Source organism: Tachyglossus aculeatus, chromosome 2, assembly GCF_015852505.1.
Source record: "Tachyglossus aculeatus isolate mTacAcu1 chromosome 2, mTacAcu1.pri, whole genome shotgun sequence".
Taxonomy (NCBI): domain Eukaryota; kingdom Metazoa; phylum Chordata; class Mammalia; order Monotremata; family Tachyglossidae; genus Tachyglossus; species Tachyglossus aculeatus.
The window spans coordinates 165,620,188-165,629,530 of NC_052067.1; the positions used below are offsets into that span (position 1 = coordinate 165,620,188).

Here is a 9,343-nt window from a genome sequence, read left to right on the forward strand (position 1 = left end):
CGAACCCCCACTTTACAGATGGAGAAACGGAGGCATAGAGTAGTAATAAATAATAATACCTGTGGTATTTGTTAAGCACTTACTATGTGCCAGGAATGATACTAAGTGCTGGGGTGGATACAACCAAATTGGGTTGCACACGGTCCCTGACCCGTGGGGGGCTCACAGTCTCAATCCCCATTTGACAGATGTGGTAACTGAGGCCCAGGGAAGTGAAGTGACTTGTCCAAGGTCACACAGCGGACAGGTGGCTGAGCTGGGATTAGAACCCTGGTCCTCTGGCTCCCAGGCCCAGGCTCTTTCCACACTAGGCCATGTTGCTACTCATATACCACAGTTTTTACTGTTAACATCCTAAATTTGCATCTATCCCAGGGTTTAGTACAGTGCCTGACACATAGTAATCGCTTGACAAATACCATTGTCATTATTATCATTATTATGATAGAGATGATTAGAGAAGCAGGGTGGCTCAGTGGAAAGAGCACAGGCTTTGGAGTCAGAGGTCATGGGTTAGTATCCCGGCTCTGCCGTCAGCTGTGTGACTTTGGGCAAGTCACTTCACTTCTCTGTGCCTCAGTTCCTTCATCTGCAAAATGGGGATGAAGACTGCGAGCCCCCCGTGGGACAACCTGATCACTTTGTAACCTCCCTAGTGCTTAGAACAGTGCTTTGCACACAGTAAGCACTTAATAAATGCCATTATTAACATCCCCCATTCTCCCCAATTGTCTTCTCCGGTCTCAGGATGCTGTCTGACTATCCCATTTTTTTTCATGGCATTTGGTAATGATGATAATGGGATTTGTTAAGTGCTTACTATGTTCCAGGCACTGTACTAAATGCTGGGGTAGTTACAATCTCATAAGTTTGGACACAGTCCCTGTCCCCCATGGGGGGTCATACTCTTACTCCAGTTTACAGTTGAGGCACAGAGAAGAAGTGAAGTGACTTCTTATTATGGTATTTGTTAAGCACTTACTATGTGTGACTTGCCCAAGGTTACCCAACGGACAAGTGGTGGAACAGAATTCGAACCCAGGGCCTTTGTGGGATTTAAGCACTCACTGTATACCAAGCGCTGGGGTTGTTCCAATACAATAAGATCAGACACCTGTCCCACATGGGGCACCAGTCTAGGTGGGAGGGAGATCAGGTATTTAATCCCCATTTTACAGACGAGGAAACCGAGGCCCAGATGAGTGAAGTGACTTACCCAAGATCATCATCATCATAATAATAATAATGATGGCATTTGTCAAGCGCTTACTTTGTGCAAAGCACTGTTCTAAACACTGGGGAGGTTACACGGTGATCGGGTTGTCCCCCGGAGGGGCTCACAGTCTTAATTCCCATTTTACAGATGACGTAACTGAGGCCCAGTGAAGTTAAGTGACTTGCCCAAAGTCACACAGCTGACTTTTGGCGGAGCCGGGATTTGAACCCATGACCTCTGACTCCATAGCCCATGCTCTTTCCACTGAGCCACACTGCTTCTCTAATCATCTCTATCATAATAATGATAATAATGACAATGGTATTTGTCAAGCGATTACTATGTGTCTGGCACTGTACTAAACCCTGGGATAGATGCAAACTTAGGTTGGATACAGTCCCTGTCCCATGTAGGGCTCACAGTCTCAAGCTCCATTTTACAGATGAGGGAACTGAGGCAAAGAGAACTTAAGTGACTTGTACAAAGTCACGCATAGGACACACGTGAAGGAGCCAGGATTAGAACCCAGACGCTTCTAATTTCCAGGCACAAGTTCTATCCACTAGTCCACGTTGGAGACAAGTGACAGAGTGGGGATTAGAACCCAGGTCTCATTCACTCATTCATTCATTCATTCATTCATTCAATTGTATTTATTGAGCGCTTACTGTATGCAGAGCACTGTACTAAGCGTTTGGGAAGTACAAGTTGGCAACATACAGAAACGGTCCCTACCCAACAGTGGGTTCACAGTCTAGAAGGGGGAGAGTTTTGGGTCTCTCAGGTCTCCTGAGTTTTGGGAGTCAGAGGTCGTGGGTTAAAATCCCAGCTCTGCCAATTGTCAGCTGTGTGACTCTGGGCAAGTCGCTTAACTTCTCTGTGCCTCAGTTCCCTCATCTGTAAAATGGGGATTAAGACTGTGAGTCCCATGTGGGACAACTTTATCATGTTGTATCCTCCCCAGTGCTTAGAACAGTGCCTTGCACATAGCACTTAACAAATACCATTATTATTATTATTATTATTATTACTGTAAGTGCTCAATAAATATCACTGATGGGCTGATTGACTGATTTGATTACTACTACCACTCCCCTTTAGCTGCTCAGTGGTCTCAATAATGGCAAGAGGGACGAAGGCATACTCTCATCTGGCTGGGAGCGATCAAGCCAGCGACGGATCAGTGGAAAATCCCCACTTTACAGACTAGGGAACTGAGGCACAGAAAAGATAAATGACTCACCCAAGGGCCCACAGCAGGTAGGTGGAAGAGCCAGAATTCGAACCCTGGTCCTTTGACTCCCAGGCCTGGCTCTTTCCACTAGGCCACGTTGCTTCCCTATTAAAAGTTCAAATCTCAGCTCTGCCAATTGTCAGCTGTGTGGCTTTGGGCAAGTCACTTCACTTCTCTGGGCCTCAGTTCCCTCATCTGTAAAATGGGGATTAAGAGTGTGAGCCCCCCGTGGGACAACCTGATCACCTCGTAACCTCCCCAGTGCTTAGAACAGTGCTTTGCACATAGTAAGCACTTAATAAATGCCATTATTATTATTATTATTAATAAAAGTATTCTAAAATCTAAAAATGAACTATCTGCATGTGAGAGGACAGCAAACTCATTAAGGGTAGGAAACGTGTCTGCTAATTCTGTTGCACTGCACTCTCCCAAGAGTTTAGTATAGTGCTCTGCACACAGTAAGCTCTCAAAAAATGTTATTGATTATTTGATTGGGAGTGAAGCAAGTCAAATCCGCAAGGAATTTCGAATGACGGAAGAGAAAGACTTCATTCACAGACTCCCCCTGTAGACTGTGAGCTGGCTGTGGGCAGGAATATGTCTTTTGTTATGTTAAGACATGTTGGAGAAGCAGCGTGGCTCAGTGGTAAGAGCATGGGCTTTGGAGCCAGAGGTCATGGGTTCGAATCCCAGCTCCGCCACATCTGCTGTGTGACCTTGGGCAAGTCACTTAACTTCTCTGAGCCTGTTACCTCATCTGTAACCTCATTTAATCTGTACCTCATTTAATGTAACCTCATTTAGTCTTTAAACCTCATGTAATCTGTACCTCATTTCCCCCTTTTAGACTGTGAGCCCACTGTTGGGTAGGGACTGTCTCTATATGTTGCCAACTTGTACTTCCCAAGCACTTAGTACAGTGCTCTGCACACAGTAAGCGCTCAGTAAATACGATTGATGATGATGATGATGATCTGTAAAATGGGGATTGACTGTGAGCCCCACGTGGGACAACCTGATCGCCTTGTATCCCCCAGCGCTTAGAACAGTGCTTTGCACATAGTAAGCGCTTAGCAAATGCCATTATTATTATTATTATTATTAAGTGCTTAGTACAGTGCTTTGCACACGGTAAGCACTCAATAAATACGACTGAATGAATGACTAGACACAAGTATGGTCCTTGGCTTGGACAAACGACCGAGACGTCATGAGCTGATACATTTTAAATCCGATCGACTCTCCACAGTCAACTCCTCTCACCTCGACCAGGCCCGGGCGAAGCCCACAGCCCGGTTTAATGAAAACCAAATGAGGCTTTGTAGGAGGAAGAGGAAATCTTCTGCAGGCTGGAAAACTTGGAACTCCCAACTCCTAAGACCGTGTCCAGGAAGAGTTTATACATCTCCAAAGGCGTTTTTGTTCCTTCGGCCCAAGTTTCAATTCCGCCTACTTTAGGAATGAGCCAGGGTGTGTCTGGATTAGACTCAAGGAAAACAATGGGGAACGGACTCCTTCACACAGCTGGAGAAAAGAATATGGAATTCCTTACCATAGGAAGTAACTTCCGTCCTCTCAGGGCTGCCTCCCCTCATCCCAACCCCCCACCCCCACATCTCTCACCCGAGCAGCACTGTACTAAGCGCTTTCATTCAATCGTATTTATTGAGTGCTTGTGTGCAGAGCACCGTACTAGAGAACACTACACCAGAGTAAGTAGATACTTTCCATGCCCACAAGGAACATGAAGCAGCTGACCTTTGTGACCAGACAAACTGGAGAATGTGGAGGAAGAAGGAGGAGGGATGAGAAGCAGTACTAATAATAATAATAATTATGGTAGTTGTTAAGCACTTACTATGTGCCAGGCATTGTACTAAGCGACAGGATAGATATGAGGAAATCAGGTTGGACAGAGTCCCTGGCCCACATAATAACGATAATAATAATAATGATTATAATGACATTTAAATGTTTACTATGTTCCAAGCATTGTTTTTTTTTTAGCATTTATTAAGTGCTTACTATGTGCAAAGCACTGTTCTAAGTGCTGGGGAGTTTGCAAGGTCATCAGGTTGTCCCACATGGGGCCTTAATCCCCATTTTACAGATGAGATAACTGAGGCACAGAGAAGCGAAGTGACTTGCTCAAGGTCACACAGCTGACCAGTGGCGGGGCCGGGATTTGAACCCATGACCTCTGACTCCAAAGCCCGGGCTCTTTTCACTGAGCCACACTGCTCCTAGGGGCTGGGTAGATAAAAGAAAATCAGGTTGTCCCACGTGGGGCTCACGGTCTTAATCCCCATTTTACAGATGAGATAACTGACTCCAGAGGAGTTGACTTGCCCAAAGTCATACTGCAGACAAGTGGCACAGTGAGGATTAGAACTCAGGTCCTTCTAACTCCCAGGCCTGTGCTGCTTCTAAAGACTGGTCATATTTGATTTTTTTAATGGTCATTTTCACGTTACTAAGCACTGAGGTACATATAAATTAATCAAGTTGGATACAAACCCTGTCCAACATGGAGCTCACAGTCAATCAATCAATCGTATTTATTGAGCGCTTACTGTGTGCAGAGCACTGTACTAAGCGCTTGGGAAGTACAAGTCGGCAACACGTAGAGACAGTCCCTACCCAACAGCGGGCTCACAGTCTAAGGGTTTAATTTCATTATTAAATGTTTACTATATTCCAGGCACTGAACTAAGCACTGAGATGGATAATCAAGATGGACACAGTCTATGTCCTATATGGGGCGCACAATCTTAATCCCCATTTTACAGATGAGGTAATTGAGGTACCGAGAAGTAAAATGACTTTCCCAAGGTCATTCATTCATTCGTGCATTTATTCAATCTTATTTATTGAGCACTTACTGTGTGCAGAGCACTGTACTAAGCTCTTGGAAGGTGCAATTTAGCAATAAAGACAGACAGTCCTTGCCCACACTGGGCTTACAGTCTGGAACGGGGGAGACAGGCATCAAAACAAGTGAACAGGCATCAATGTAAAGAAATAGAATTATGGTTATATACACAACAAATCAAGTAAACAGGCATCAATATAAATAAATAGAATTATAGAGGGGCAGGGAGAGGGGGTAGAGAAAAGGCAATGAGTCGGGGTGATGTGGAGGGGCCGGGGGAGCTGAGGAAAAGGGAGGCTTAGTCTGGGAAGGCCTCTTGGAGGAGGTGAGCCTTCAGTAGGGTTTTAAAGGAGGGGATGTGTGATTGTTTGGTAGATGTGAGGAGGGAGGGCATTCCAGGCCAGAGGTAGGATGTGCCAATTGTTTCCGGCTCTGCCAATTGTCAGCTGTGTGACTTTGGGCAAATCACTTCACTTCTCTGGGCCTCAGTTGCCTCATCTGTAAAATGGGGATGAAGACTGGGTGCCCCCCGTGGGACAACCTGATCACCATGTAACCTCCCCAGCACTTAGAACAGTGCTTTGCACATAGTAAACGCTTAATAAATGCCATTATTATTATTATTATTATTATTATGTGGGCCAGAGGTCAGCGGCGGGACGGGCGAGAACGAGGCCCAGTGAGGAGGTTAGTGGCGGCAGAGGAGCGGAGTGTGTGGGCTGGGCTGGAGAAGGAGAGAAGGGAGGTGAGGAAAGAGGGTGCAAGGTGATGGAGAGCTTTGAAGCCAATAGTGAGGAGCTTTTGTTTGATATGGAGGTTGATAGGCAACCACTGGAGATTTTTGAGAAGGGGAGTGCCATGCCCAGAGCGTTTCCAGATAATCTGCAGCAGAGTGAAGTATGGACTGAAGTGGGGAGAGACAGGAGGTTGGGAGATCAGAAAGGAGGCTGATGCAGTAATCCAGTGGGGATAGGATGAATGACTGTACAAAAGTGGTAGCGGTTCGGATGGAGAGGAAAGGGCGGATCTTGGCGATGTTGTGAAGGTGAGACTGGCAGGCTTTGGTGATGGATTCTCTCCCTGTCGTCCCCCTCTCCATCCCCCACCATCTTACTTCCTTCCCTTCCCCACAGCACCTGTATATATGTATATACGTTTGTACATATTTATTACTCTATTTATTTATTTATCTTACATGTACATATCTATTCTATTTATTTTATTTTGTTAGTATGTTTGGTTTTGTTCTCTATCTCCCCCTCTAGACTGTGAGCCCACTGTTGGGTAGGGACTGTCTCTATGTGTTGCCAACTTGTACTTCCCAAGTGCTTAGTACAGTGCTCTGCACACAGTAAGCGCTCAATAAATACGATTGATTGATTGATTGATTGATTGAATGATTGGAACACAGCAGACAAGTGGCAGAGCCTTGATGATTAATCATGAATTGTTTCTGTGTCCTTGACTCCCTTCCTGTTTAGATTTGGTGTCCCTTAAGGGCAGACCCGAGTTCAATTTATAGCTTTTAACCAATCAATAGTAGTAACTGAGGACCCTTATTCAGAGCACTATACTAAGCGCTTGGGAGAGCACACTACACTAGACTAAGTAGATATTTCCCCTGCCCACAAGGAACATGAAGCAGCGTGGCCCGGAGGAAAGGCTTGGGAGTCAGAGGACCTGGGTTCTAATCCCACTCTGCCACACTCCTGCTGTGTGAACTTGGGCAAATCACTTAGCTTCTCTGTCTCAGTTTCTTCATCTGAAAAATGGGGATTAAATCCTATTCCCTCACACTTATTTATTCATTCAATTTTATTTACTGAGCGCTTACCATGTGCAGAGCACTGTACTAAGCACTAGGAAAGTACAATTCAGCAACAAATAGAGACAATCCCTGGTTCACAGTCCAGAAAGGGGTAGAACAGTCTAAAGGAGGGGGAGCCATGAGCCCCATTTGGGACAGGGACTGTGACCAACCTGACTCTCCTGTAGCTACCCCAACGCCTAGTATGGTGCTTGGCACGTAGCAAGAGCTTTACAAATACAATTATCATTATTATTGTAACTGTTCCTGGGATGGACTAAGGGATGGAACAGGGGAAGGGCAGCTTTGGCTGCATGGTGCAATTGCTCATTCATCTGTAAAATGGGGATGAAGACTGTGCAACCCAGATGGGACAACCTCATTACTTTTTATCTACCCCAGCGCTTAGAACAGTGCTCGGCACGTAGTAAGCACTTAACAAATACTATTATTATTATTGTTATTGTTCTCAAGAATGCCATGGAATCACGGGGTGTTAAAGGCCTACCTTGGTTTCCAGTTCCTGAAGCGATGAGGTTGAAGCAGAACTCCATAGGGGTTAGGACAACTTGGTGGGTTCGTTGCCTGCAGACAAGAGATAACGTTAGTCTGCTGGGGAGGGAACACATTCAACTCTGATTGTCAATCCATCGGTGCTACTTACTGAGCGCTTATTAGGTGCGCACTGAGCTCAGGAGAGTACTTAGTGGTAGGGTTGGGAGACAATAATGATAATTATTATTATTATTTTGGTACTTTTTAAGTGCTTACTGTGTGCCAAGCTTCCATCCAATCATTCAATTGTTTTTATTTAGCGCTTACTGTGAGCAGAGCACTGTACTAAGTGCTTGGGAAAGTTCAATACAACAGTAAACAGTGACATTCCCCGCTCACAACGAGCTCACAATCCAGAGCGGGAGAGTCAGGCATCAATATGAATAAATAAAATGACAGACATGGACTTGAGTGCTGTGGGGATTAGGTGGGGGGAAGAGCAAGGGAGCAAGTCAGGGGGACGGGGAAAGGACTGGGAGAAGAGGAAAGGAGGGCTTTGTCTGGGAAGGCCTCTTGGTGGTGATGGGCCTTCAAATAAGGCTATTTATTTATTTATTTTACTTGTATATATCTATTCTATTTATTTTATTTTGTTAGTATGTTTGTATGTTGTTAGTATGTTAGTATGTTTGGTTTTGTTCTCTGTCTCCCCCTTTTAGACTGTGAGCCCACTGTTGGGTAGGGACTGTCTCTATATGTTGCCAACTTGTACTTCCCAAGCGCTTAGTACAGTGCTCTGCACACAGTAAGCGCTCAATAAATACGATTGATAATGATGATGATGAAGGGGCCTAAGGGCTGGGGTAGATAATAATAATAATTATGGCATTTGTTGAGCACTTACTATGTGCCAAGCACTGTTCTAAGTGCTGTAAATAGGAAAAGCAGCATGGCCTAGTGGAAACAGCCTGGGAGTCATAGGATGTGGGTTCTAATCCTGGCTCTGCCACTTGCCTGCTGGGTGACCTTGGGCAAGTGAATTCACTTCTCTGGGCCTCAGTTACCTCACCTGTAAAAGGGGGTTTAAGACTGGGAGCCCCATGTAGGAAACAAATGGTGTTCAACCTGACTAGCTTGTATCTACCCCAGCTCTTAGAACAGTGCTTGGCACATAGTAAGCGCTTAACAAATACCAAAAGTGTTATTATTGTTGTTATGAAATGAGTAAATCAGGTTGGACACAGTCCCTGTCCCACATGGGGCTCACAGTCTTAATCCCCCTTGTGCAGATGAGGGAACTAAAATCCAAAAAAGTGAAGTGATGGGACCAAAGTCACACAGCAGACTTGTGGCGGAGTTGAGATTAGAACCCATGACCTTCTGACTCCTGGGCCAGTGCTCTACGCCACTACACCAGGCTGCTTCTTATGCTGCAGTGTTTATTAATGCTTACTATGTGCCAAGCATCATACTAACTGCTGGGGTAGATACAAATTAATCAGGTTGGACACAGTCCAAGTCCCACCTGGGGCTCACAGCCTTAATCCCCACTTTACAGATAAAGTAACTGAGGCCCAGAGAAGTGAAGTGTCTTGCCCAGCAGACAAGTGGCGGAGCCGGGATTAGAAGCCAAGTCCCCTGACTCCCGGCCTGTGCTCTATGCACTAATAATTATAATAATAATTTGTTAAGTGCTTACTATGTGCCAAGCACTGT

At 45.3% G+C, this 9,343-nt stretch overlaps 1 protein-coding gene across 1 annotated transcript in view; it reads right to left on the bottom strand.

Annotated features, from left to right (window-relative positions):
- RASSF8 (Ras association domain family member 8) overlaps nucleotides 1–7,717 on the bottom strand; it is a 49,797-nt gene extending 42,080 nt beyond the window's left edge. Inside the window, exon 1 of the mRNA XM_038769576.1 lies at nucleotides 7,641–7,717. The gene's annotated coding sequence lies outside the window, so the exon portion shown is untranslated. The remainder of the gene's footprint in view (nucleotides 1–7,640) is intronic.
- Between the last annotated feature and the right edge of the window lie 1,626 nt (nucleotides 7,718–9,343).